Source organism: Miniopterus schreibersii (assembly GCF_964146895.1).
Source record: "Miniopterus schreibersii genome assembly, chromosome: 7".
In the NCBI taxonomy this organism is placed as follows: domain Eukaryota; kingdom Metazoa; phylum Chordata; class Mammalia; order Chiroptera; family Miniopteridae; genus Miniopterus; species Miniopterus schreibersii.
In genome coordinates this window covers 51,006,592-51,033,881 of record NC_138108.1, presented here as the reverse complement: position 1 = coordinate 51,033,881, position 27,290 = coordinate 51,006,592, and the positions used below count along the sequence as shown (strand labels likewise).

General features: G+C 35.1%; 1 protein-coding gene and 1 pseudogene across 31 annotated transcripts in view; one reads left to right on the top strand and one right to left on the bottom strand.

Moving 5' to 3' along the window:
- Nucleotides 1-27,290, bottom strand: part of BAZ2B (bromodomain adjacent to zinc finger domain 2B) — a 273,729-nt gene that overhangs the window by 127,960 nt on the left and 118,479 nt on the right. For 3 of the 30 annotated variants that reach the window (XM_081141701.1, XM_081141706.1, XM_081141714.1), the window contains exon 1: nt 12,029-12,393. The exons of 20 other annotated variants lie outside the window; for them this stretch is intronic. The gene's annotated coding sequence lies outside the window, so the exon portion shown is untranslated. Of the gene's footprint in view, nt 1-12,028; nt 12,397-27,290 lie in introns of those variants that run through there. 7 more of the 30 variants (XM_081141727.1, XM_081141704.1, XM_081141718.1 and 4 more) reach the window with 5 other exon arrangements.
- The window catches only part of LOC308559411 (ubiquitin-conjugating enzyme E2 B pseudogene), a 116,981-nt pseudogene continuing 97,614 nt past the window's right edge, over nt 7,924-27,290 (top strand). Inside the window, exon 1 of the transcript in view lies at nt 7,924-8,093. The product of the transcript in view is annotated as a ubiquitin-conjugating enzyme E2 B pseudogene (transcript). The remainder of the gene's footprint in view (nt 8,094-27,290) is intronic.

Sequence of the window (27,290 nt, the reverse complement as noted above, 5' to 3'; positions counted from 1 at the left end):
TGGAGAATGTCAGACACACACAGAGACCTAACACTAACCCTATCTTCTTAGTGGACTTGGAAAAGCTTTCAAAGCAAATGGAAACATTACATCAACCAGTAAAGGGGAGGATTCCACAAATTAGAACATTAACCTATAAATCTATATAGACAGTTTTTTTTCTCTTTTGTTGTGGGTTTTTTGTTGTTGTTATATGTAAACTGTGTGGAAGAACCATACTCTAGAATAGATCCTATCAAGACATGGCAATAAAGAAATTAACCAGGCAAATGACAAAATTAATATCTAAAAAGAACACTAATTAATTCTAAGTACTGGGTGAAAACTAAAACTTGGAAATATATTCTTCCCAGAAAAACAACAGTAGTATCTCTAAAAAGTTTTCATTTGAATTTCACATATAGGGGTGGGGAAAAGTAGGTTAAATTACCAGCCATCATTACCTAACAAGATAAATAACAAGTAAGGATACAAAATAATAACACTAATAATAATAAGATGACAAATAATACAAATAAATAATACAATAATAAATAATAATAAAAGAAAAAACTTTCATGGACTCACAGCTGTAAACCTACTTTTGCCTGCCCCTGTATACTAGCTCCAGAACGTTCAAAAGCATTAAGTCTATTTGAACATGTGTCTGGTTATGTATCAGGGATTAATTTAATTTGGGGAAATTAGATGTGGTTTTTAATCAGTGCACTAAGATACTAGGAATCAAATTAGATCCAGGATTCATTTGAAGCTTCCCACCACGTGACAACTAATCTTCTAAATTAAATGATAAAAGAATACTTAAAAGACGAAAACTGAGAAGGGACAGAGGAGATAAGACTTAGTTACATGAAAGGTACAAATACTTTTAAAAAGAAGAAACTTAAGTTTGAAAAATTGAGGTTTGAAAGGGATCATATTGTTTCTAACTATAAGTAGAGATATTTTGAAATACAAATAACAGCAAGATATATTTGATTTCTACTATTAAACAGCCTAATAAAGAAATAATACAATCACCAAGGTTCAGCAGGTATCTTGAAATGAACATTGACTTTGGTATTGTTTTACCCTCTTTAAATTTTATTTTTCTAAAAAAATTAATTTTATTGTCGTAAGAACACAACGTGAAATGTACCTTCTTCCATTTTTAAGCATACCACACGCTATTGTCACCCACAGGTACAATGTTGCACAGCAGCTCTCTCTCGAGCTTATTCATCTTGCTTAACGGAAGCTTTATGCCCACTGATTGTAACTCATTTATCCCTCTCCCCCCTTCCCTGGCAATCATCATTCCACTCTTTGGTTCTATATGTGTCTGGTTATGTATCAGGGAATAATTTAATTTGGGGAAAGTTTGACTATTGTAGATAACTTATATAAGTGGAATCATTCAATATTTGTCTTTTTTGTGACTGGCCTATTTCACTTAGCATAATGTGTTCAAGGTTCACCCACGTTGTCACCCATATTGCAGAATTTCCTTCTTTTTTTAATGCTGAATAGTATTCCATTGCATTCATATAACCACATTTCTTTCTCACACATCTGTTGATGGACATTTAGGTTGTTTTCACATCCTGGCTACTGTGAATAGTGCTGCAATGAACATGGGAGAGGTAATATGTCTTCAAGACCCTGATCTGAATTCTCCTGAATAATTACCCAGAAGTGCAATTTCTGGATCATATGGTAATTCTTGAGTAACCTCTATGCTATTTTCTACAGTGGCTGCACCATTTTACATTTCCACGGTGTGCAAGGTTTCCAATTTCTCCACACCCTAGCCAACACTTGTTGTCTTTTGTTTTTTGATGAGAGCCATCCTGGAAGGTGTGAGGTGATATCTCGTTGTGCATTGACTTGCATTTCTCTGATGATTAGCAACATTGAGCATTTTTTCAGATACTTATTAGCTGTTTGTATGTCTTCTTTGGAATAACGTCTGTTAAAATCCTTATCCCACTTTTTAAATCAGGTTACTAGTTTTTTTACTATTGAATTGTAGAAGTTTCTCATATACGTATTTTGGAAATTAACCCTGTGTAAAATATTGCAAACACTTTCTCTCATTCCACAGGCTGCCTTTTCATTCTACTGACCGCTTCCTTCGCGGTGCAGATGTAACCTTGCTCATGTACATCTGTTTTTTGTTGCCTGTGCTTTTGGTGTCCTATCCATGATATCACTGTCAAGACCAAGGTCGTGAAGCTTTTCCCCTAAGTTTTCTTCCAGGAGTTTTACAGTTTCTGGTCTTACACAGAAATCTTTAATTCATTTTGAGTGATTTTTGTGTATGGTGTAAAATAAGGGTCCAACTTCATTGTTTTGCATGTGGACACGCAGTTTTCTCAACACCGCTTGTTGAACAGCATAGTCTTTTCTTATTGTGTATATTCTTGGCACCCTTTCTGAAGATCAGCTGACTGCATATACATGGATTTATTTCTAGGTTCTCCATTCTGTTTCATTGGTCTGTAAGTCTGTCTTTATGCCAGCACTATACTGTTTTGATTACTGTAGCTTGAAAATTTTGAAATCAGAAAGTTTGATGCCTTGGGCCTTGTTCTTCTTTCTAAAAACTGATTCGACTATTTGTGATCTTTTGTGGTTCCATATAAATTTTATAATTGTTCTTTCTCTCTGTAAAAAAATGCCATTTGACATTGATAGGGATTGCACTGAATCTGCAGATCACTTTGAGTACTAAACATTTTAACATTGTCTGCTGATCTCCCTCTTTAAATTTTCTATTTCACTTAGTTTTTTATCTCTTTAAATTTTTACTTTCTTATCAGCTCAGCAATACCACATAAAAACACTTCAAATATTTTAATTTTTCAGTAGATTATTCAAAGTATTTAAGTCTATCATAATCCTGTGTTCAAGTGATTATTGTTGCATTTTTTTAAATTTTTGTTTTGCTTTTAACCAAGTGAAAACCTATTTCCCCAAAGTTTTTCCCAAGTCTAACCTTTGTTGATGACTTAGAAACCCCATATCTCGTTCTCAGTTCCTACTCAGGTGTGGAAAGACTCACTAGGTTCAAATCAATATTAAGGCAACTTGCCTCAGAGGCTTGAACAAAGAGAACAAGATGGTTTCATGAAATATCCTCTGTCAATTTCTTAAAATTGCTGGCTATTTCAAACTCCCTATGCATCAAGTACTCTCATGTATACATACCCTTTGATGAGAAATTTAAAGGAAGTTTCTGATTAGTCGTCTTCCTTTTTATTTCCAGAAATTACTTTCCTGATTCCTGAACAATATTCTTCTCAGGATGACCTATAATATTTGCTATTACTATTTCCATACTGAATCTACAGTATAATTCATTAGTTTGTGTGCTTGTGATATTATATATCCCTCCTACAGAAATTTGCAATTAGGTCAAAACATTTCCCTATTCCAGTATTGCTACCCACTTCCTGGGACATATGACTTTATCAAGCCAATGAAATAAGGCTGCCTTTTGGCTTAGTGGTCCCTTCACTGATCTATGAAAATAAAGGAAACATTGTTCCCCTAACTCACACTGAATTCCAGAACTTACACTTTTAAAAGTCATCTTAAAAATCTCAAGTAAAATGCCGCTAGTCTTCTCTCAGACTTATAAAGTATAAAATGTTAACATATATGAAGTAAAATAAATTAATATAAAATGACAAACAGCATATATTGAGAATATTTTTCAAGTTAGATATAATTAAGAGTGATTTTACTTTATAATTCAAAAGGGAAACTAAAAATTAGTATTTTAAAATTGGGCAGAAATATACTAAGTTACACTAATTACTTGTGGAAACATCCATACTTATCATTTTAAAACAAATTCCTAGAGAGTGAGAAATAGAAATTTGATGACCATGTACAACCAGAGGGCTTAATTATTTTACTAAAATTTACTTTAAGAGGTGGCTCTTTAGCCCGGCCGGGCATGGCTCAGCGGCTGAGGATCGACCTAGGACCCAGGAGATCAAGGTTCGATTCCCGGTCAGGGCACATGCCTGGGTTGCGGGCTCAATCCCCAGTCAGGGGCCTGCAGGAGGCAGCAGATCAATGATTCTCTCATCATTGATGTTTCTATCTCTCTCTTTCCCTCTCCCTTCCTCTCTCTGAAATCAATATTTTTTTAAAAAAGAGGTGGCTCTTTAGACATACACATGTTCTCATGCATAACACATGGCTTTCTGTTTCCTTTCATTTTTTCCTTTTAAGAAAAGTATATGGTATATGCTGAAGCCAGTGTTCATTTAATCTAATCTTTTACATACTCTAAACTATAATAGAAAAAAAGTAATGCTTGATGCAGTCACTATGGAGAAGTTTGACAGTTCTTAAAAAAGTTAAACATAAAATTACCACATGACCTAGCAATTCCATTCCAAGGCACACACATACTCAAAAGAATTGCAAGCTGAGACTTGAACAAATATTTGTACATCTAAATGTCCATCAACAAATAAATAGATATGTGCAATTTGTACAACTTATTTAGGTTTCTGAGCCCTAAAGAGTAGTGAAGTTCTAATACATGCTATAACATGGATGAACCTTGAAAGCAAACATTATACTAAATGAAATAAACCTGACACTAAGGACAACTACTATATGATTTCACTTACAGGAAATATCTAGATGAGGCAAATTCTTGGGGATAAAAAGTATGTAGATTCAAGTTTACCAGAGTCTGGGAGGCAAAGGAAATGAATAGCTAGTGCTTAACAGTTACAGAGTTTTTGTTTGGGGTGATGAAAAATTTTGGAAATAGTGATGATGGTTGCTCAACACTGTAAATGTAATTAAAGACAATGAATTGTACACTTAAAAATTGATAAAATCGCAACTTTTATGATACGTTATTTCCACAATTTAAAAAACTTAATAATGGCCAGCCAGTGTGGCTCAGTGGTTGAGCATCAACCTAGGATCCAGGAGATCACGGTTTGATTCCTGGTCGGGGCACTTGCCCGGGTTGCGGGCTCGATCCCCAGTCGGGGGCATGCAGGAGGCAGCCGATCAATGACTCTCTCATCATTGAAGTTTCTCTCTCTTCCTCTCCCTTCCTTTCTGTCTAAAAAAAAAATCAATAAAAACATTAAAAAAAAATTTGAAACTGAAGACATTTAAAACAACCCCAAAAAACTTAATAATGTAATATACTAAAATCCATTGGATTTTACACTTCAAATGGGCGGATTGTATGGTATGTTAACTTCATGTTAATAAAGATCTTATATAGATCAATTAATGGTTGAAGCCTTTCCTCAATGCTTGAGGCTCAGGCTCCTTTTCCTTAAAGGAGCCTTTCCTGATCATTTTAGTGGCCCTTCTCTAATCACCAACCCATGTGTCTGACTTGTTATGTCTTTCACTTAGCAATTAATTTAGCCTCCTTTTGACATCTCGGGTGTTTTTAAGTTACTGTTACAATTAATATTTGATTATGCTTTGTTTACAAAGCTAGATTAGTTGCTCAAATTATCAAAGCAAGACCCATATTTAATATTTGTATTTTGTTTACCAAACAAGATTAGCAGTAACTCAAATTGTCAAATCAGGACCTAGCCTTCTACTATCTTCAAATCATTAAACTAAATTCAATTTTATACTTGCACAACTACATTAAGTAAAAGTTTCTATACAAATGTTAAGAGAAAGCATTCTGGGGGAAAATAATGAGAATACTAATTTCCCAGACACTCCAATTAATCACGATATAATATAATTAGCTCAGTACAATTATTAAAAATATGTAATAATAAAATATTTCTAACAGGAAATTTTGATTGGCCAGCCATTTTTCTTTTTCCTCAGTTCAATCAAAGACAAGACACTGTCAAAATAAAAAAATAAAACAAAATAGGAGAGAAATACACTAACACTTAACATACCATAGTATCCATGGGGGATACAGTCCAAGACCCCTGTGGATGCCTGAAAGTGTGTATAGTACCAAACCCTATATATATATTGTTTTTCTTATACATACATAGCTATGGTAAAGTTTGTAAATTAGGTCCAGTAAGAGATTAACAATAACTAAGTATAAAATAGGGCAACTATAACAATATACTGTAATAAAAGTTAGGTGAACATGGTTTTTCTCACAGCAAAATAGCACAAATTTCTTCTTCCTTCTTCACAATTTCAGATAGAAGATTCGTTCTTACTATAGATCTTAGCAACCTTAGCATATGATTTCTTTCCTCATTAAGTCAAGAACTTTCACCTTTCCACTTAAAGGAAGCACTTTACGTCTTCTCCTTGGCCTATTGGAATTGCCAGCATCACCGCTCTTGGGCTTTGGGCCATTATTAAGTAACATAAGGGTTCTTTGAGCACTAGGAGATGAACACAAGCACTGTGACAGTCGATCTGAGAACCGAGATGGTTACAAAGTGATTAACAGGTGAGTGGCATATAGAGCAAGGACATGCTGGACACAGGGATGATTCAAGTCCTGAACAGAGTGGCAACAGATTTTAACACACAATTCACAATGGCACACAATTTAAAACTGTTCATTTCTAGAATTTTCCATTTAATATTTTCAGACTGCGGTTACCCATGGGTAACAGAAATTGAAAAGTGAAACTGAGGGCAAGGGGGGGGACTACTGTATGGCTATTTTTTATGCTTCAGGAGAAATGTTCAGGATATATACTTCTAAATCCTGAACACAACTAAAATACGAAATTACACAGATAATTTACAATAAAAAAGGGTGTTTGGGGGACAACCAGAATTTCTGTTTACTTAAAAAGCTCATTTAAGTGGTTTGGGGGACTGGGTAAGAGAGGTGAAGGAATTAAGAAGTACATATTGGAAGTTACAGAGGAGTCCCAAGGAGATAAACTACAGCATAGGGAATATAGTCAATAATGTTGCATTAACTATATATGGTGCCAGGTGGGTACTGGAAATATCAGGGGGGACCACTTTATAAAGTATATGATTGTCAGATCACTATGCTGTACACCTGAGGCCAATACAAAATAATACTGAAGGTAAAATGTAATTGAAAAAAATTTTTAAGCTTATTTAATGATTACAGTGATCTTAAAATAAATTCTACATATGTATTTGAGGTGTAACGAAAATAGAAGACTTTAGAGAAAGGAATAGGAAAGACTATATATATATATATACATACATATGTATATTTGTTTCTTTAAAAAAATAGTCTAAAATCTTGAGAAATAAATAAAACAGCACATTTGAAATACAGTCATATATTTCTAGAACAGAAATATAAAGGGCACGTAAATTTCTTACCATGTCATTAACATATGCTTAAAACAACCTTTTAGGCTAATCGACTATTTTAATCCACAGCAGGTTGTTCTTTTACAAAATTAGTTCTTTTTAAATTGTGTAACATGTGTTTGCTAAAATATTTCTTTCCCGCACAAAGTTTGAATAACTTGCTCTTAAGGGAGTCTTTAAAAACATATCATAAACGTAAACAGTATTAACTCACATGAAATTTAAGAAATAACTACTTATACTTTAACCTAAAGGTAAAAGTTTTAAGTTTTTGGAATATGGCATCATTACCTAAGTCTGTTTCAATGAACACCTATATTTCTATTCCCTCCCGAAGTAGAATGACCTACGTAGAATGACCTATGTCTTTTTTTCCAAAGTGAAAATACCCACTGGCATCTCAGAGGATAAGTACTGCTTTTCCAGCCAGAAACACAACTATTTATCAAATTCGCTTCCCTAGAAAACAGCTGATAAAGGAAGCAAACAAAAATGGTTTCCATCAGACAAAGTATGTACATGAGTTAAAACGCATTCTTCATTAAACCCTCATGTCCTTAATCTCTGAGGTTTTATAACTGGCATGATTCCAAAAAGTTTGGGCTGTGACTCCCAGGGTCAGAGCATATTAGCAGAGGGATGAAGGTGATGACAGCAGCCGTAGCTGCCCAAGCACGGATTAAGCACTACACTGGGAACGGGGGAGTGTCTGTGATAGGTGACCGCGCTGAAAGTGGTACAGGAATCCGAGAACCAAGGCTTGACTCCATGATCAAGAATCTACAAACCTCACGTCACAAGGCTATCAGTAGGTTACAGTACAGACTAATGTTCAAAACGACAACTTCTTGAGGCCTTAAACAAAAGCTGAAAGTTTTACAAAGCTAAAAATGTCAGACATTTTTAAAATAAGGAGCACGGGCAACAGAATCTAAAAACCTAAATTTGAATCCAAACCCATCACCTAATATATCAATGACCTTAAGCAATTTTTATCTCCCTCAGACTCAGTTTCTCCAAATGTAAAATGGGATATTTACCTTACAGCACCACACTGAGAATCAGCGTATGTAAAAGCACCCAGTACACTTCATGAATACAGCATCCACTGAAATACTACGCAAACTTAACTACTCAAAATAATTTGTTCTTTGAGGTAAACAATTTTATTACTTTTTAAATTTTATTACTTTTCAGATGTTACTCTGGAGTTCATAAATACGTAAAGCAAAAAAATGCCAAGATTCATTTAAGTGTATAAAGAATGTTCTCCAAATCTCATCGTAAACCACCTCTTTGACTGGATAAGTCCAATTCATTCTTCAGCCTCAACACAGATGGCATCTCCTCTGGACGCCTTCTCAAAACCTCTACATGCATATCTAAGAGACACTTAAAAATCTACCTTATTCAAAACAAAACTCCTGATCCCCAATTCTCATCCCAAACCGGCTTCATCTAAAGACCTTCCCTATCTCACAGCTGATGGAAATATCCTTCTAGTTGCTCAGCAAAAACCTTGGAGTCATCTCGTCTTCTCTGTCTCATATCCCACATCCAATCCACCAGAAAAAGTTTTTGATTGTACCTTATAACATGCTATCACCCTTCTCTAAGCTACCGCCTTCAATTACTTAGCTTAGTCTAAGAGCCTTCTTACCAATGGTCAAAGCCTCATTATAATCTACAGTTGACCCTTGAACAATGTGGGTTTGAACTACGGTCCACTTATATGCAGATTTTTTTCAATAAATACATATAGTACTGTAAAAGTATTTCCTTTTCCTTGTGGTTTTCTTAAAATAGTCTTTTCTCTGGCTTATTTTACTGTAAATACAGTATATAATATATATAATATACAAACTATGTGCTAATCAATTGTTTATGTTATTGGTAAGCCTGCCGGCAAACAGGTTATTACTAGTTAAGTTTTGGGGTAGTTAGTGTTTTACATGAATTTCTGATTACGCAAGGGGTCGGTGCCCCTAACCCCTACATTGTTCAAGGATCAACTGTATTCTCAACATTGCAACTGGAGTGATACTTTAAAAATACAAGCCAAATTTACTGAAAGGCCTGCAATGGTTCCTCTACGTTCCTCCTACCCATTACCTCTGTCACTACCTCCTCCTACTCTCCCCCTCCTCCCAAACTCTGCTCCAATCACACTGGCCTCTGTTCATAACTCTAAACACACTAGGTATGCTTCTTGTCTCAAGCCCTCTGCTTGAAAGGCTCTTCCCAAAGATAAATACGTAGCTAACTTGCTTGTTCTTGCAACCCACCACCACCACAGCCTCTTATCCTGTTCTGCTTTTTCTTTCCTCCATAACACTAGTCACCTTCTAACAAACTATATACTTTACTTATTTATTATGCTTATTGTTTATCTCCACCCCATTATGATCCATAAGAGCAGAGACCTTTGAGTTTCTTTACTGATATATCCCATGTACCTAGAACAGGACTCAATAAGCACAAATTAAATATGTAAATAAGATACATTAGATACTTCTTTGTGTCTCTTTTAGCATCCTGTGCTTACTCCTATTATATCAGTTAACAAACTGTATGGTAATAGTCTTGTTAATTTTCTGCTTCTTCCACTAAAGTGTAAGTTTCTTGAAACAAGAGATTTTCCTTTCCACCAACCAGTACTTCCTTACAGTGCCTGACACTTAGTAAGCACTCTATAACATTTGAGAAATTGATAAAAAGAAAAAGAACACTGTCAAAGTCAAAGATGTAAGCATCTTTATCATCTCCAGAATATAAACATGATGCTTAAAGCAGGACACTGAAGCCTGAGTTGTGGATTCTAGATTCTGTTAGAATTGGTCTGGCTCTGGCACTGACTGAAAATGCTCTGACCTTCCTTCTTCTTCTTCTTCTTAAAAGCAGGAAATGAAATTCCTATATTTAAGCTGTACTCCCTATACCAAAAGGAAAGTAACGTTCTAATCACCAAGGACAGAAAGTTGAAACCAGGAGAGTTCCGCACAAAAAGACCTTGTTAAATCCTGTCTTCCTTTAGCCTCCCCTCATAGTTTAGTCTCTCTGTTCAACCGAATAAAAAACAAGTAGGTTTCACCATTTCCTTGGGTATTCATTCCTTATACACACTCCCATGTCACACAAAACTTGTATTAAATAAATTTGTATGCCTTTCTCCTGTTGATCTGTCTTATGTCAATTTAATTTCCAGGCCATCTAAAAAGAACTCTAAAGAGGGTAAAGGTAAAAGTTTGTCTCTCCAACAAGAGAATTAGCTGTTTTCATACATATCAGGCATTAAATGACATCTATTATTTGTTATTACACACTAAATAGAGGAACTACTATAAGTCCTACTTCAGTAACTAAGCTGAATATTCACTAATCAATCTTTAGAATCTCCTTAGAATGTGCCAATAATTTTCATTAAAAGTTAATGAGTTACCTAAAATAACTGATTAATAAGCATTTGCAAAAAAAAAAAAAACAAGTATCTTAACACTCAACAAAAATAAGAATCTATTTACATTATCCCAGAATATTTTTAAATACTTCTGGATGTTTGGTTCTCTAACCATTCCATAATAGCCTTCAATGTTTAATAATTTCCTGTTTCCTTTAACATGATCAGGACACCTAATACTAGAGCTTAAAAATTAAACATCTTACTACTTAGACGAACTATAGTTATATGCCTAAAATAGGTATAAACATTCTTCCCTCTACTCTGAATAATCTCATTTCCAGGAATAAGGCTTTTGAGAACAAGTTAAATAATTTAAGTATCTAGCTTCCTACCTCTCACTTCAGTCGAGTATCCAACAATAGGCATAATCTTTGGTAATGATATATTAATTAGTGAGCATAACTAACAGTTCTGTTCAAAGTAAAAGGCCAGTTATATGATATTTATTTTTAACCTTATTTTCTATTATTTTATAATAGAAATAATTTTTCTGTTATTTCCCTGTCTACTGTGACTCCTAAATGTTTTCCCAATCTACAGAGGCAGTTCTTCATTTTAGAAAGTATTTCTGAAAACTCATGTTTTATAGTTTGTACTATCATAAAGAAATAAACAAATATACGTATTTTACTTAGCATGCATATAGACAGCAGACAAGAAAACTTAGCTAAGCAGTTTAAATGATTGTCCCAAGACCACAGATGGAGTGACTGCCAGCTTTAGGATTAAAACTAAGAAGCTCATTATTTCCTGCTTATATTCTGAGTACTTAATATTGTTTTTACATCATAAGGATTTCTGAACTAATTTAAGAACAATAATTTAATAATCAAAACAATTATCAACAATTATGACAACATATAAAAATCCATTTAGGAAATTCATTAAATAAAAATTACAATTATCTTATCCAAATATTCCCTGAATAAATAAATTTGATTTACTACTTAAGTTATTTTTAAGATTTTGCTTAGAGTCCCAAGAAAGTGAAAGCTTAATATAATTGATCATTTCATTGTCTTTTTAAAAAGCTAATTTCTTTAACCAAAATCTACAATAAGTACATGAGATGGTTGGATCTGATACCAAACAGAAATACTTCTTCATTTAAAAAAAAAAAAAAAAATCCCCCAAAACTTAAAACAGTAGTTTCTACTCTAATTGTAAACTTCAACTTCAGGATATATTTATAACAGACATATCTGTGAAAAGGCAATGATAAAACGGAAACACCAAAGACTATAATTGCATTTACAGGAGAAAAAGACACACAGGCTAACATTCAGAGCTTACTGTGGAGAGGGTTTAATCAGGAAGTAGCCATTATCCTTTCGATTCAGAGCAGTGACAGCGCTCCAAAACAACAAGCCGAGAAAATGCTCAGTTAAAAGGCATGGAAGAATACCTACTATTGTGCCCTAGCTCTGCTGACCCCAGAGGTCACCATATGTCTTTTATCTAAAGCTCTCATGAAAGCATAATTCAAGGAAGCATTTACAATGCTTTATTTGATGAAACACCTAAAATCTACCTAGCACAACCTCTCTCTCTGTTACTCACAAAACATGGCTGTCTTATTCAGAGATTAGCAATTATTGTAATGAGATACTGTCGGAGAGGGTCAAATAGTACTTCCTGCAGTTTACACATCTTGATTTCCTGGTAAACAAACTGCAAGGCAGGTGGAGCACTCAGATCACCAGTAACCGTGAGAGCTCACGTGACAGAACTGAGCCAGGTGAGGGAGGCGTCTCAAGATTTCCTTCTTAATTTTATTAACGTCGAAACACACAATCAAGAGTTCTGTCTTCTTTTTTTTAAGGAGGGTTTAGTCCTGACATGCAGAGGTACCCAGTTTACAATAAGGAATGCATGAAAAAATTTGTTTAATAAGCAGGTTTTAAAAATTACTTCTAGCAACTAAACTGTAAAATCAAGGCAATGCTAACAAGGTTTAAAAAAAAAAAAAAAAACCAACCTAAGAGTAACTACTTAAAAACCAAACACCTACTAAATATCAGGGAAAGTCTTTTAACTGCTTCAGGAAAATAGATAAAAGAAGTCTCTGAGTTAATTAAAGAGCAAATTAAATTTTTAGTCAAAGCATAAGCCTATTCTTATTAGGACAAGCTCCTGCAAAATAATACGACTTTATAACTTACGTGGCAGTCTTTGAAAAAATTTTTTTAATTATATGAATAAAAAAGATTACATAACTTAAAGCTATTTCCGTTACCATTTTAAATTCATATTTAAAAAACAAAAAAATGAAACAAAATATTTACCTGTGAGCATTTTTTAAAACTACATATATTGTTAGTTTGAAAACGAAGTTTCTTTGTCACAACTTTAAAAATATTTAGGAGATTTTTTTTTAATCTACAAAATTGCATTTATCCTAAAAATGTTTTACATACTAAAGCCATGCATCTGTGTCCTATTATAAACATGCACACTTTGATTTTAATGCAGAGAGCTCTTAGCAGCCCTTTTACAACAATATAACCATATCAAGAAATTAAATTACACTACTGCAGGCTTGTGTTTCCTGTTTGCAAAATAAAATTCTAATATACTTAAATAGAAAACAAAACGAAGTGACGATAAAATAAAAAACAAAAAGAAGACCCAAGTAGATAACTGCCAAGAGTGCAGAATCTCAGAACAGGTCTCATTACAAATATTTATGTGTCATTTGAAAGGGGTATGTATTCAGTAGGGAACAACATTAATGTAAGTCACTAATCACCACCTGTGCTAAGATGACACATGGAATAGCAAATTTTCAGAAAACTATGACTAAGGAGTTACTTCCAGCTGAATTTATCAAATTAAATAATTCAAATATCTATAGTTACCTGGAATGCAAAACATAATCCTTTAGTTCCTTTATAGAAAATTTAAGATCTAATTCCTATGAAATAGGTAGTTTTGACTATGTAATTCAAATACCAAAACAAAACAAAATATTAAATTAGAAAATTATTTCAGTTATCCCTGATTATCTTACTTTCCCATAATGGGTCAAATTTAGAGAACAATAAAATAAAAATACAGACGTAAAGAAAATAAATTTGAAATTTTGTTTCATTTAAGGTAGCTCTTATCAAGAGTCAGCAAGTTTGGTATTCAAAATTTACAATTCAGCCTGGCCGGTGTGGCTCAGCATTTGCACATGAACCTAGGATCCAGGAGATCGAGGTTCAGTTCCTGGTCAGGGCACAAGCCCCGGTTGCAGACTCGATCCCCAGTCGGGGGGGTGCAGGAGGCAGCCGATCAATGACTCTCTCTCATCACTGATGCTTCTCTCTCTCCCTCTCCCTTCCTCTCTCTCTGCAATCAATAAATAGATATATATATAAATTTACAATTCAAAGAGCAGGGAAAAAACCAGGGTGATATATATGGTACCCTATGAGTTAGGAGGGGAAAACTTACTGAGCTGACATACGAGAAAAAGGCACTTTTTTCTCCTCTAGGATGTATTTCAGCCCCACTTGTTCTCAGTCAGGCACTCTTATGTAGGCCACACTCAGCACAAACTACACTTGGTAACTCTGTAAAGGCAAAAACTTCAGAAAGGATTCCCCTGCCCCCCAGCAAGTCTAAGAACTCATAGAGGAGATTAAGAAATCCCTACAATAAACCTGGCCGGGTAGCTCAGTTGGTTAGAGCGTTGTCCTTATATGCCACGGTTGTAGGTTCAAGAAGCAACCGATGAATGCATAAATAAGCGGAACAACAAATTGATGTTTCTCCCTGTCTCGCAAATCAATAAAAAAACCAAATTTGTACAAAACGAAGAGGGAGGCAGAGGAAGGTACACAGAAGGAAGAAAGTCTCTGACTTTTATTTGCTTGCCTTCTGTGGGCAATAAATGGGCTTTACGTGGTTATTCCAAAATAATTTTAGGGTGACTTACAGAAATATGAGAAATACAACAGAATGCTCTCAAAATATAAATTAATATGAATAAAAGGAAAATAACAGAAAACAAGAAAGATGAAACACAAGATAAAGCTGGAACAAAGAAACATCTATCATAAGGCCTTGCACAATTATAAGATGTAGGTGGTTCAGCTTGGAGCTTCCTAGCAATAAAGTGGAAAACAAAATCAAATCAGAAAATACTCACTCTCAGTGGATGTATTTTACAAACAAGTAAGCTCTTCCTAGCACTCAGAATTGAGAGAAATTTCTTGTATACTTTTCAATAAAACAACACTGAACAATACAATAACTTTCTCAATAGCATCTTTACAAAAATTCAGTAACAAATGTGACATGCAAGTTTCTTTTAACATTTCCTCAATGCAAGCCAGAGTCATAACAATGTAAGGTTACCCAGAAAATAAACCATTTTGCTAGGAAGGATTATGCAATTTGTCTAATATGGATCTTTAAACAAAAAAATAATAATCTCCAGGATCTTGTTAAATTCACAGTCCATTTTCATATACCAAATTCATATTTCATTTTTTAAATTCAGGTTCTACTGCTGGATGAGTTAGTAAAAAGGGCATGTAAGCGGTAACTGTGGTTCCAGATGGGATGAAGGAAAGGACACTGGTGGGTAGGTGCAGATACGTGAAAAGGACCTCTTTTTTAAACTTAAAACAGTCCCTCTCTTCTTCATTGGTGACTTTCTATGATACTGCTCAATTCAATAGCCTGGGAGCCTAATCTATGATGATTTTTATTCCTCCTCAGTTTGGTATTTCTAAGTAGAGAAATCTGACTTAGAGTTTCTATATTCCCCATTCAGTCTGCATCAATTTAGATTCATTTCAGAGCATGAATCTTCACATACTTTTACAGCATTTACTTATTTATTATGTTACTGGTGGGGGGAAATACACAGCAATATTAATATATAGGTAATTTCCTATCACCCATTTTATTATACTGTACAAGAAAAATCAAGGTCCACAATGGTAGTATCTCAACTAACTACTACTAAAATTAACAATGCTACAATTTGATTTTCATGTGAGGTAAGCAGGTAGAGGCAAATCATATCTTCTATTACAGTTGGGTCAGTCTCTTCTTTGACTCCCAAGGATGCCAGATTATATTCTCCCACCTCCCAAATTATGTTTATGCTATTTTTCCTTGCTCCCCCACTTCATTGTCAGTTTAAATCTCATCACTTTCTGGATGTTCCTCCATTCTCAGAGCTGATATCTGGACCCATTATAACTTCTTTACCTGATTTAGCTCTATAGTACAGTCTAATTCTTTTAGAGATCTCCCTACTAGATTTTAAAGTTCCTTGTTTCCTATTACAAACTGTGAAGAAGAGAATGCAAACACTCAAAATACAAATTAACCTGATATGACGCATTAATAAACTGCTGTACCAATTCATAACAGCTCGTGTTTTTCCAACATGACCAAGATATTTACTAGGACTGCATCAGGTGAGCCAGAGGCCAATTTTCTAAGTGGTATATAATCAACCCATGGTAATAAAACTTTCAGCTTTTCTATTTTCAAGTTTGTCAAAAGAACTTTAGTTATGAGGAAAACTTTTAAGAATACTCCCAAATTATTGCCCAGACTCAAAATGATAAAATTAATGACAATGGTTTGATCCATATTTGAACTCATATACATAGCCCAAAGAATCATGCCATCTACTCTTATTAAATAAACTCTTCCAAAGGGTAGCCACTGAAACCTGTTATTGCTGAATTTCCTACTTTACAAACATTCAAATCTATGTATAGTAATCTTAACATTCAATTTTTGCTATTGCAAAAGGTAATGGTATTTACATTTGGCATAATACACTTGCTCAATATTTTTCTTCCAATAAGAAAAACCACTCCTAACATTTAAAAATATATGTTAGAGACCTAGCCGGTTTGGCTCCGTGGTTAGAGCGTCGTCCCCAGGACTGAAGGGTCCTGGGTTCATTCTGACCAAGGGCCACACCTTGGTTGCCGGCTCCACCCCAGTTGGGGTGCGAGCAGGAGGCAACCAATCGATGTCTCTCTCGCGCGTTGATATTTCACCCTCTCTCTCTCCTTCCCTTCCACTCTTTCTGAAAAACAATGGAAAAATATCTTCAGGTGAGGATTAAAAATAATAATAAAAAGAAAAGAAAAGAAAAATGTTAGAAAGTATATGCTTAAGAAACTCATTAATATCAGCTTAAATTAATTCAACATTATATTTTTGTTTATTTTAAAAGTTATAGGATGATTTAAATGGTTACACTGTTAGCCACCTTATCATTGTTTACTTCAGGGAACAAAACTAGGAAACATACCACTTATATAAATTGAAAAGCTTTTGGACAAATTTAACAACAAAAGAAAAATATATAATTCAATTTTCTTTCTTTTCCTAAAAGATAAACTGAAAAGAGTAAACCAAAGACAGGTACAAATATACATTTTTTCATTTATTTCAACATAATAGATACACATAGAGCCTGTGAGAATACAATATTCATTTTGCTGCAGAAGAACAGACATTGCATAACAATGAGATGTGCTAATGAAATCAACCATCGGCTTGGAATACATATGTATTAAACCAAGACCTCAGTGTCATTTTCTTTTTGCATCGTTTGTTGTTTCTTTCATTTTTTCTTGACCTTGTCAGTATTATTGTCCCTTAGATTTTGGAACTTTGGTAAAACAAAATCAAGACTATAATATTATAGTGTGCTACTTTTTATTCATCACATTTAATTTTTTTTTATCTTTGTTGTTGAAAGTATTACAGATGTCCCCTTTTTTCATCCATTGATCCCCTCGACCCCACCCAGGCCTTCCCCATACCAATGTCTGTGTCCATAGGTGATGCTTATAAGCATGTAAGTTCTTTGATTAATCTCTCCCTATCCACTCCCCCAACCCCTGCTTTCCCTCTGAGATCCCTCAGTCTGTTCCATGCTTCTATGTCTCTGGATCTATTTTGTTCATCAGTTTATTTTGTTTATTACATTCCACATATGAGTGAGATCATGTGGTACAAACAGTCCAATTTAAAAAATGGGCAAAGGACCTAAATAGGCACTTCTCCAAAGAGGACATACAGATGGCCAAGAGACTTATGAAAAAAATGCTCAAAGTCACTAATCATCAGAGAGATGCAAATTAAAACCACAATGAGGTATCACTTCACACCTGTCAGAATGGCTGCCATCAACAAACAACAAGTGCTAGAGAAGATGTGGAGAAAAGGGAATCCTAGTACACTGCTGGTGGGAATGCAGACTGGTGCAGCCACCATGGAAAACAGTATGGAGTTTCCTCAAAAAATTAAAACTTGACCTGCCATTTGACCCAGTGATCCCACTTCTAGGAATATATCCTAAGAAACCCAAAACACCAGTCAGAAAGAACTTATGCACCCCTGTGTTCATAGCAGCACAAGTTACAACAGCTAAGATCTGGAAACAGCCCAAGTGCCCATCAGTAGCTGAGTGGATAAAAAAGCTGTGGCACATTTATACCATGGAATACTACGCAGCTGTAAAGAAGAAGGATCTCTTACCCTTTGGGGCAACATTGATGGAACTGGAGAGTATTATGCTAAGTGAAATAAGCCAGTCAGAGAAAGACAAGTACCACATGATCTCATCACAGTTATTTGTAATGTAAATTCCAACTGTTCTGCTTCTATAAGCACTATAAATGCACCTGTGGGGCAGGAGGGATATCAATGGATGCTACCAGAAGAAACAAAGAAAGTTTATTTCTATAAAAATTTTTGGATCAGGTCCAAAACAAACTTTTATCAACATTTGATATAAATTCCATATGAAAACTTTTATAGCAGTTAGTGCTTACTAATATGTAATAAGAAAATAATATACTTTAGTAATAATATAATTCCTCCACCAATTTCTACTACTGACAAGTAAAATAATGTAGGGTTGATATAAATATCAACATGAAGATTATTCTAATATTTTTAGATAAAAATCATAATTTCCCCCCTAAAAATGCTCTGTTGTCCTGGTCTACAAAGTTAATTACCAGTTTCCATTACCAAAAATGAGGAATTCTGAGAATTTTCTTAAAGATTTATGATTTAGTTATTACAATTTTCTATAAAAGCCCAGACTATGAAAGTATTTGATACTATATACCTTAAGGAAAAGTATTAATGTCCCTCAGAAATGATTTAAATTTTTGAGTATAAGCTATTTAACTAAGTCACTTTCTGCCCTATTGGTTGGTTGTTTACACAAAATAGCTTTCAATTCACGTGTGCTACACATAACATTAAGAGCCTAACCTGCTGTTGTATATAATTGCTACTAAATCATGATAATAACAGCTTTTTAAAAAAAGCAGTACTTATACCAACTAAAACAGCATTAGCCCAAAAAAATTGGTCCCCATTTTTATTTTTATAATACTTTAATATCTAACCTCAAACAATATCCTATAAAATAACAAAAGTCAATCAGCTGTAAAATTCTGTTGGGAAGGTAAACCCAGTAGAAATTTCTTATTAAGCTTAAACTCTCTGAAAGTTGCCGCTGACAGTCTAATAGTTCTCAAGACTATTTTTTAAAATCTTGAAAGATAATCACAGACCAATGATTAATGAATCCACACACAGAGTATTTCCTTTAAAAAAAGCACCCAGAAATTTCTATTAAAATGGCAAAATATAAATCAGACTGTAGAGAAACAGTCTAAACAAATGTCTGTGGCAACACTGAAAACCTACTTTCTCTAGGGCAAACAATGTAATACTAAAATGTGGTGATAGGCTTTGGAAAGTCATCTAGCTTCTTGCTACTCAAACTGTGGTCCACAGACCAGCAACATTTGTTTGTCAGATACAAAGAATCTCAAGCCCCAACCCAGACCTACTGAATCAGAATCTTATGCACATTAAATTTTAAGAAGCCACGATCGAGAAAATTCCTCAGCCTACCTAACAATTCCCATACCAATTCCAGTAACTTCTGATATTCTAAGTGCTCAGAAATCCATATCAAAATGCAGAATATTCAGAGCACAATTTATTTGTCCTACTCAAAGCCAATTACCTACCATTTGCTTAATTATTTGAAGTCTAATATTCATAAGGATACTGATTTTAAATTTGTGGTAATAAAAGGAATAAAGGGGAAGGAATAATATCTTTTTGTAAGATCTTGGCAAATATTTCAATAAATGGATAAAATTTAAGTATTTACACTCTCTTAACAATTCTTTCAAATCATATTAGCAAAAGGGTTCTTTCTTAAATGAAATCATGTGGAAAAGCCCAGTACAGTAAAAAAATAAGTGAAGGGCTATTCTTTGGGGGAGGGGAGGCACCCAGCAATAACCAACTCATCTCAACAGAAACAATTCATATGATTCATCAGAGTACAGTTTGAAAGACTCTGACTTAAGGGAACTTCTTAAAAGTCTAAAAACAAACTAAACAACTGTTATGCTAATCACAAATAAAGTTTACTATTCATCAGAGCAAGTCCTAAAGACTACTACTGAGAAACCTACTGTTTAATTTAGTTTAATTTATCCTATAGCGTTTTAAAGAACACTACATAAAATTATTTAATTAAGCATCTTTTTTTAATTCAAATTGATCTTTCCCCAAATAGGTCTAACTGGTGAAGCTGGATCTTATTGTTACCTTTAATTAAATTATTTTAGTTAATAGTATGCATACCATACACAAGGCATTATGTTATGTGCAACAAGGGCAATACAGATGAACTGATAAAGTATTCTACTTATCACCTTGGAAGGATAAGACAATACACAGAACATAAGTGCCATAAAAGCAATATACAGTTGACCCTTGAACAGTTTTGAACTGAGAGGGTGTCCTTACACATGGATTTTTTCCAATAAACACTACTGTAAATGTATTTTCCTTGTGATTTTCTTATTAACATTTTCTTTTCACTAGCTTACTTTATTGTAAGAATACACTATATAGTACATATACATTCAAAATGTGTGTTCATCCACTGTTTAGGTTATCTGTAAGGCTTTCAGTTAACAGTAGGCTATTAGTAGTTAAGTTTTCAAGGAGTCAAAATTTATACATGCCCCTAACCCCTGCGTTGTTAAGGGTCAACTGTAAATATTGTACTATGGGAGAAATATTAACTGAGGATGTCAGAGAGGCTTCACAGAAAAGCGACATCTTAGATGAGTCTTGAAAAGTGTGTTGGATTTTGAAAGGCAAAGGTGGCTAAGCAGAGGAACCAGGAAAAAAGGCATCCCAAGTGGAGGGAAAATATATGCTGAGGCCCAGAGAATGAAAAGCATTGGGTATATTCAGAAAATAGTTTGAGGTAGCTTGCAAGCTCCCCAGGAATCAGGAGTTGTTCATTTTATATCACTAGCTATAAAACTACAAAACTATAAAACCTATAAAACTTAAGTGTTAATATATCTGTAGCACATAGTAAGATCATTAACTATCTACTATTTGAATGAACTAATAAATAAATGAATGTAATTTAGCCTGGCTAGTATGTAGGGCATATGTAGAGAATCATAGGAGATATGGCTAAAATAAGGATCAGGACCTTATTGAGACAACCTTGAATAAAATATTAAGTGTTTTCATTTAACATGGCAAACAACGGTAAACTGCTTGCATTAGAAATATTGATCTAGCAGTTTTAAATAAAATAAGTTGGAGCAGAAAGAGACTTCCAATAAGGATAATGCAGTATTCGGTCTGTTGCAGCAGTTTAGGCAAGAACTAAGGGGTTGAACTAAGGTGGCAGAGCCAGAAATATGGAGATAAGTACAAATATTAAAGATAATTCAAAAAATTGTTTACTTCGTGGCTGGTCAGAGTAGAGCAAGAAATAAAAATTTTTATTGTAAACGTAAAACCTGTTGGGATTCACAGTAGGTTCAATATAAAGGGAATGGTAAGGCAAAAATTAAGAAAATCCCAAAGGTTGGCAAAAATGTAGAGCAAGAAATGTCCTATGCACTGGTGGTGTAAACTGGCATTGTGGAAAGAAATTAAGCAATACATAGTAAAATTGAAGCTGTATGTAGTCTATGTTGCAGCAATTCCACTTTTAGATATGTAACCCAGAAAAGTTCTCAAACAGGTACATAACGTGTCATACACAGATATGTAAACTGCAGCACTATTTGTATAGTGAAATACGGGAAAATGAATAAATTAAAATATTGTAGAATGTTTATGTAATGAAATATATATAACTGTATACAGCAGTTACAACGAATAAATAAGAGCTACACATTGTTAACATAGATATATATATCTTTAATATACAAACACGACCACTTGAGGGAAGTAAAGGTTTTGTTTGTTCATTTACTTCTAGTTATCATTTTGTTTATAAAATAGGACAATCCTAAGTAAATCAAGGAAGGAGATGTATATGTTTGATGAATGATCAATGAAACAAGTCTCTGGAGAAGACAGAAGAGAATAAAAATCAAAAGGCATGGAAGGGTTAGTGAGGAGGTAAAAAAGATTTTTGTTTGTTTTTACCAGGACTTACTTATTTTATAACTGGAAGTTTATGCCTTTTGACTACCTTACTCCATTTTGCCCATCCCCCACTACCCTAGCTTATGAAAACCACCAATCTGTTCTTTGATTTATGAATTGAATTTTGTTTTTTTAAAGATTCCATGTATGAGTGATATATTATGGTTTTTGCCTTTCTCTGTCTGACTTATTTCACTTAGTAATGTCTTCAAGGTCCATCCATGTTGTTGCAAATGGCAGGATTTCCTTTTTATGGCTGAATAATATTCCACTGTGAATATAAACACATATATACATACATACATACACACACCACATTTTCTTTACCCATTCATCCATCAGTGGACACACATTGTTTCCATGTCTTGGAGATAGAAGGAAAAAACAAAATTTTAAACTTTTTAATTTGAAATGACTATATATTTAAATAAAGTTGAAAAATAGTACAGTGAGGTCCCATGTATTCATCACCCACTTTCCACCAGTGTTTACATCTTACATAACTATAGTGCAATATAAAAATCAGGAAACAAACTACAAAGTATATGTATATAGGGATCCAAGATGGCGGTGGATTAAGTGGAAGCTACACTGACACTCTCTCAGGACCAAACTGGAATTATAACTAAAATACAGAAAAACCATCCTAAATAATCAACTGCAACTGAAGGCTAGCTGGGGGGCACCCTCACAACCAAAGACGAAAAGTGGAGACCACACAGAGAATGGTAGGAAGTGCGGAGGCACAAGAGGGCTGGCCAGGATCCCACGGGCAGCAGCTGAAGGTCCAGCGGGATATCTCAGTTATGGGGGCTCCCATTGAGAACTCTGGGGTCTAAACCCCAAGCTGGGCTCCCCAGCCCAGAGCACCAGAACTGAGAAAGATCCCCACATAACATCTGGCTGTGAAAAGCAGCAGGGTTTCTGTCTGTCAGGAAGAGAGAGCTGGAAATGCAGGCACCCTCTTAAAGGGCCAACACACAAAGTTTTGTGTGCAGTCACTCACCTTGGGCTCTGGTGGAGGCAGAGTGGACTAGAGCAGTGTGAGGAGAATCCTGGGGGCTGGCTGGAGGAATAGATCTCTGAGAGTACCCATCTGTACCCTGGTGCTGAGTCAATCCCCCATAATGCAGAGCACATCTTTCTCAGGCAGATATTTACCCAGGAAGCTTTTGCCTGGGGGGGGGGGGGAGCAATTGCCTCACCCTGCTGCAAAACCTCTGGCCCAAACCTGTGGAGTTTCTATAGCCTGAGGCTCCTTAAGAGACTGATAATAATCATCCACCCCACCCTGTGGGTTTCTACAGCCTGAGGCTCATTAAGAGACTGAATAACAGCCTCTGGGTGCTTTGATTAATTTGCTTCTGGACCCAGAGATTGGAAAAACAGACCTGGTGCACATCTTGGTCCTGTCCAAATACACCCAGCCCCAGCAGAGGAAACCAGAAGCAAGAGTGTGGAAAACTTCAAACAGGGTACTCAAGGCCAGTCACAAACAGCATCTGACATCGGCTGCACCAGAGACCATCCAAAAGACTGGGAGTCCTAGCAGATCTACCTAATATATAAAAACAAATTTAAAAAGGCAGCCAAAATGGGGAGACAAAAAGACAAGCCCCAAATGAAAGAACAAAAGAATTCTCCAGAAGAAGAGCTAAATTAAATGGAGATAAGCAATCTATCAGGTATAGAGTTCAGGATATTGATCATAAAGATGCTCAAAAGAATGAAGAAAGATATAGAATCTATGAAGGAAATTAAGAATGACATAGTAGAAATAAAAAAAAAAAAATGGAAGGAATGAACAGCAGATTAGGGAAAGCTAAGGATTGGATCGGCGAATTAGAAGACAGGGTGGAAAAAAATCACTCAATCAGGAGTCCAAAAAGAAAAAACAATTAAAAAACAGAAGGACAGTCTAAGGGAGCTGTGAGACAACATGAAATGTAACAATATTCACATTATAGGAGTACCGGGAGAGGTCAAAAGTAAGCAAGGGCTAGAAAACCTGTTTGAAGAAAGAATGGCAGAAAACTTCCCTAACCTGGCTAAGGAAAAAGTCATACAAGTCCAGGAGGCACAGAGAGTTCCAAGCAAGAAGAATCCAGAGGCCCACTCCCAGACACATCATAATTAAAATGCCAAAAACTCAAGACAAAGAATTGTAAAGACAGCAAGAGAAAAGCTGTTACTTACAAAGGAGCTCCCATAAGGCTGTCAGCTGATTTCTCATCAGAAATTGTACAGGCCAGAAAGGAATGGCATGAAGAATTCAAGGTAATGCAAAACAAGGATCTGAAACCAAGAATACTCTATCCAGCAAGGCTACCATTCAAATAGATGGTGAAATAAAGAGCTTTCCAGACAAAAACAAAGGCTAAAGGAATTCATCACCACCAAACCAGCACTGCAAGAAATGTTAAAGGGGCTGCTAAGAAGTTGAAATAGAGAGAATGAGAAACATAGGCATAAAGAAATAAAATGGCAATAGATGAGTCCCTATCAATAATAACCTTATATATAAATGGATTAAATGTCCCAATCAAAAAACATAGGGTAGCTGAATGGATAAAAAAACAAGACCCAAATATATGCTGTCTACAGGAGACCCACCTCAGAACAAAGGACACACAGGCTGGAAAAAAAAACAAAACTTCTGGAGGACTTAAAAGGAGAGATCAACAGCAATACAGTCATAGTAGGGAACTTTAACACCCCATACTAGATAGATCTTCCAGACAAAAAAATCAACAAGGAAACAGTAACTCTAAATGAAACACTGGCTCAAATGGGTATAATTGACATTTACAGAACATTCCACTCCAAAGCTGCAGAATAGGCATTCTCCTCAAGTCCACACAGGACATTCTCAAAGATAGACCACATGTTAGGACACAAAACAAGTCTCTACAAGTTCAAGAAGACTGAAATGATGTCAAGCATCTTCTCGGACATTTATACCATGGAATACTATGCAGCTATAAAAATGAAGGATCCCTTATCCTTTGAGACAGCATGGTGGAACCTGGAAAGTATTATGCTAAGTGAAATAAGCCAGTCAGAGAAAGACAAGTGTCACATGATCTTACTCATATGTGGAATCTAATGAACAAAATAAACCAATGAACAAAACAGATCCAGAGACACAGAAGCATGGAAAAGACTGACGAATCTCAGGGAGAAGGTGGGGGTGGGTGGGTGGGTGTGGAGAGATTAACATAAGAATTTATATGCGTGTATGCATAACCCATGGACACAGACAATAGTGGAGTGAAGGCCTGGGGGAAGGGTACAGGGTGAAGGGGATCAATGGGGGGGAAAGGGGACATTTGTAATACTTTCAACAATAAAGATAAAATTAAATTATTTAATTAAATAATTAAATTGTTTTTAAAAAACATAAAGTGTATGTATAGTTCTAAGTCATTTTATCACCTGTGTAGATTTATGTAACTACAAAGATCTCTCTCTGCTACTCCTTTAGTCATACCAAACTCCTTTCCTCCATTCCTAACCCCTGATTTCATCATTTAGTGGGTATCCACTTAAAGTATGAAGCACTTAAAATAGGTACAAGCTATTGGATGTAGAGAGTAAATACAAATATATATTTTTATTTAACTGTTTTAAGTGCTTTGGCAGAATTACACATCAGTGTACCTGACTACCCACGAAGAGCCTGAGAGTGTTGGAGAAAATTACATCTGTTCTAAACCTTTAGGAATGGAGAAATTAGGCTACTCACAGGGGGGTGGATAGCTGTGACAGAGAGAGATAATAGTATTAAATAAACAAAGGCAAAAGGACTATACACCCACTGTCTGCTTTAAAGAAGTATAAATGGCTTCAACATTGGAAAGCACTCAGTAAGGGTGATTTATGCAAAATTCTAAATGTAGGCAGGAGACAGATTGAGGAAGATTTCATTTGACCTGCAAATGAGATTAAGTTTTATTTTGTAGTGATGGGAAGCTAGTAAAGGTTTTTAAGTAGGTGAATAACATAGTTAAGTTTATGGTGTCAATTAAATTGTGACTAAAAGGATGATGAATTTAGACACAGCAAGACTAGGGCAGAGCTCCAGTTAAGAGGGTACATAGTAACAGCCCAGGTGAGTCATAATTCAAATGTACATAAAGATTTAGGCATTATGAATAAAGAACAAATAATGGATTTGAGAAATATTTAGGACAAAAGGTAGTCTTTAGTGGAAAAAGGCAGGGAGAGGTGTTGGCTTAAGGAGAGTAGAGAAGTTATGAAACAGCAATCTTGGAAAATCCTCTTGTTAACTTATAGTGAACCTGCAGGACTGTATAACGTGGCATTTAACAAAGCATGAAAACACTAGTTCCATACGATGCTCACTGAAGAATCACGTAAGTCGGGGATTCACAAAACACTTCAGCACATTAAAAAAGGCACAGAAACAGCTGTTAAACCAAACCAAACCTGTTTAACTTTGTTTAATTTAACCCTATGTTTTTCAAACTTATTTGACCATGGAACCCTTTTTTTCATGCAATACTCTACAACCAAGGCTCCACCGAAACTACTCCAGGGAATGCTGGTTTAGCCACAGTATGGGCTTTGGTTAAGCTTGGAGCATAATTTTTTTCAATCTACTCTTAAAAATAAGAAGGCTTAAATCTTAAATATAGGTTTATGTGAAATCTTTGTGGCTTCATCTATTACTGTCCTGCATCACTCAGGCCGCCCCAGCCATGTGTTTCATTATTGTTCCTGGAATATACCAAGCACGATCTCCCTCAGTGTCTTGGCATTTACTGTTTTCTTTGGAATGGTCCTCACCCAGAAATGCATGACTCCTTCCCTCACTTTCTTAAGATCTCTGTTAAACTGTCATGTTATTTAAGAAGCCTTCGCTGACCACAATATAACAAACACTAACTCCACAACCCTGGCACTCGTGATCCCGAATTTGTCTTATCTTTCTTCATAGTGTTGGTTGCCATCCAACATACTGAATATTAATTTGTTAACTATTATCTCTTTCACTCACAGGCTGTAAGCCCCATGAGTCCAGAGTCTGTTTTGTGAACTGCCTTATCCTCAGCAT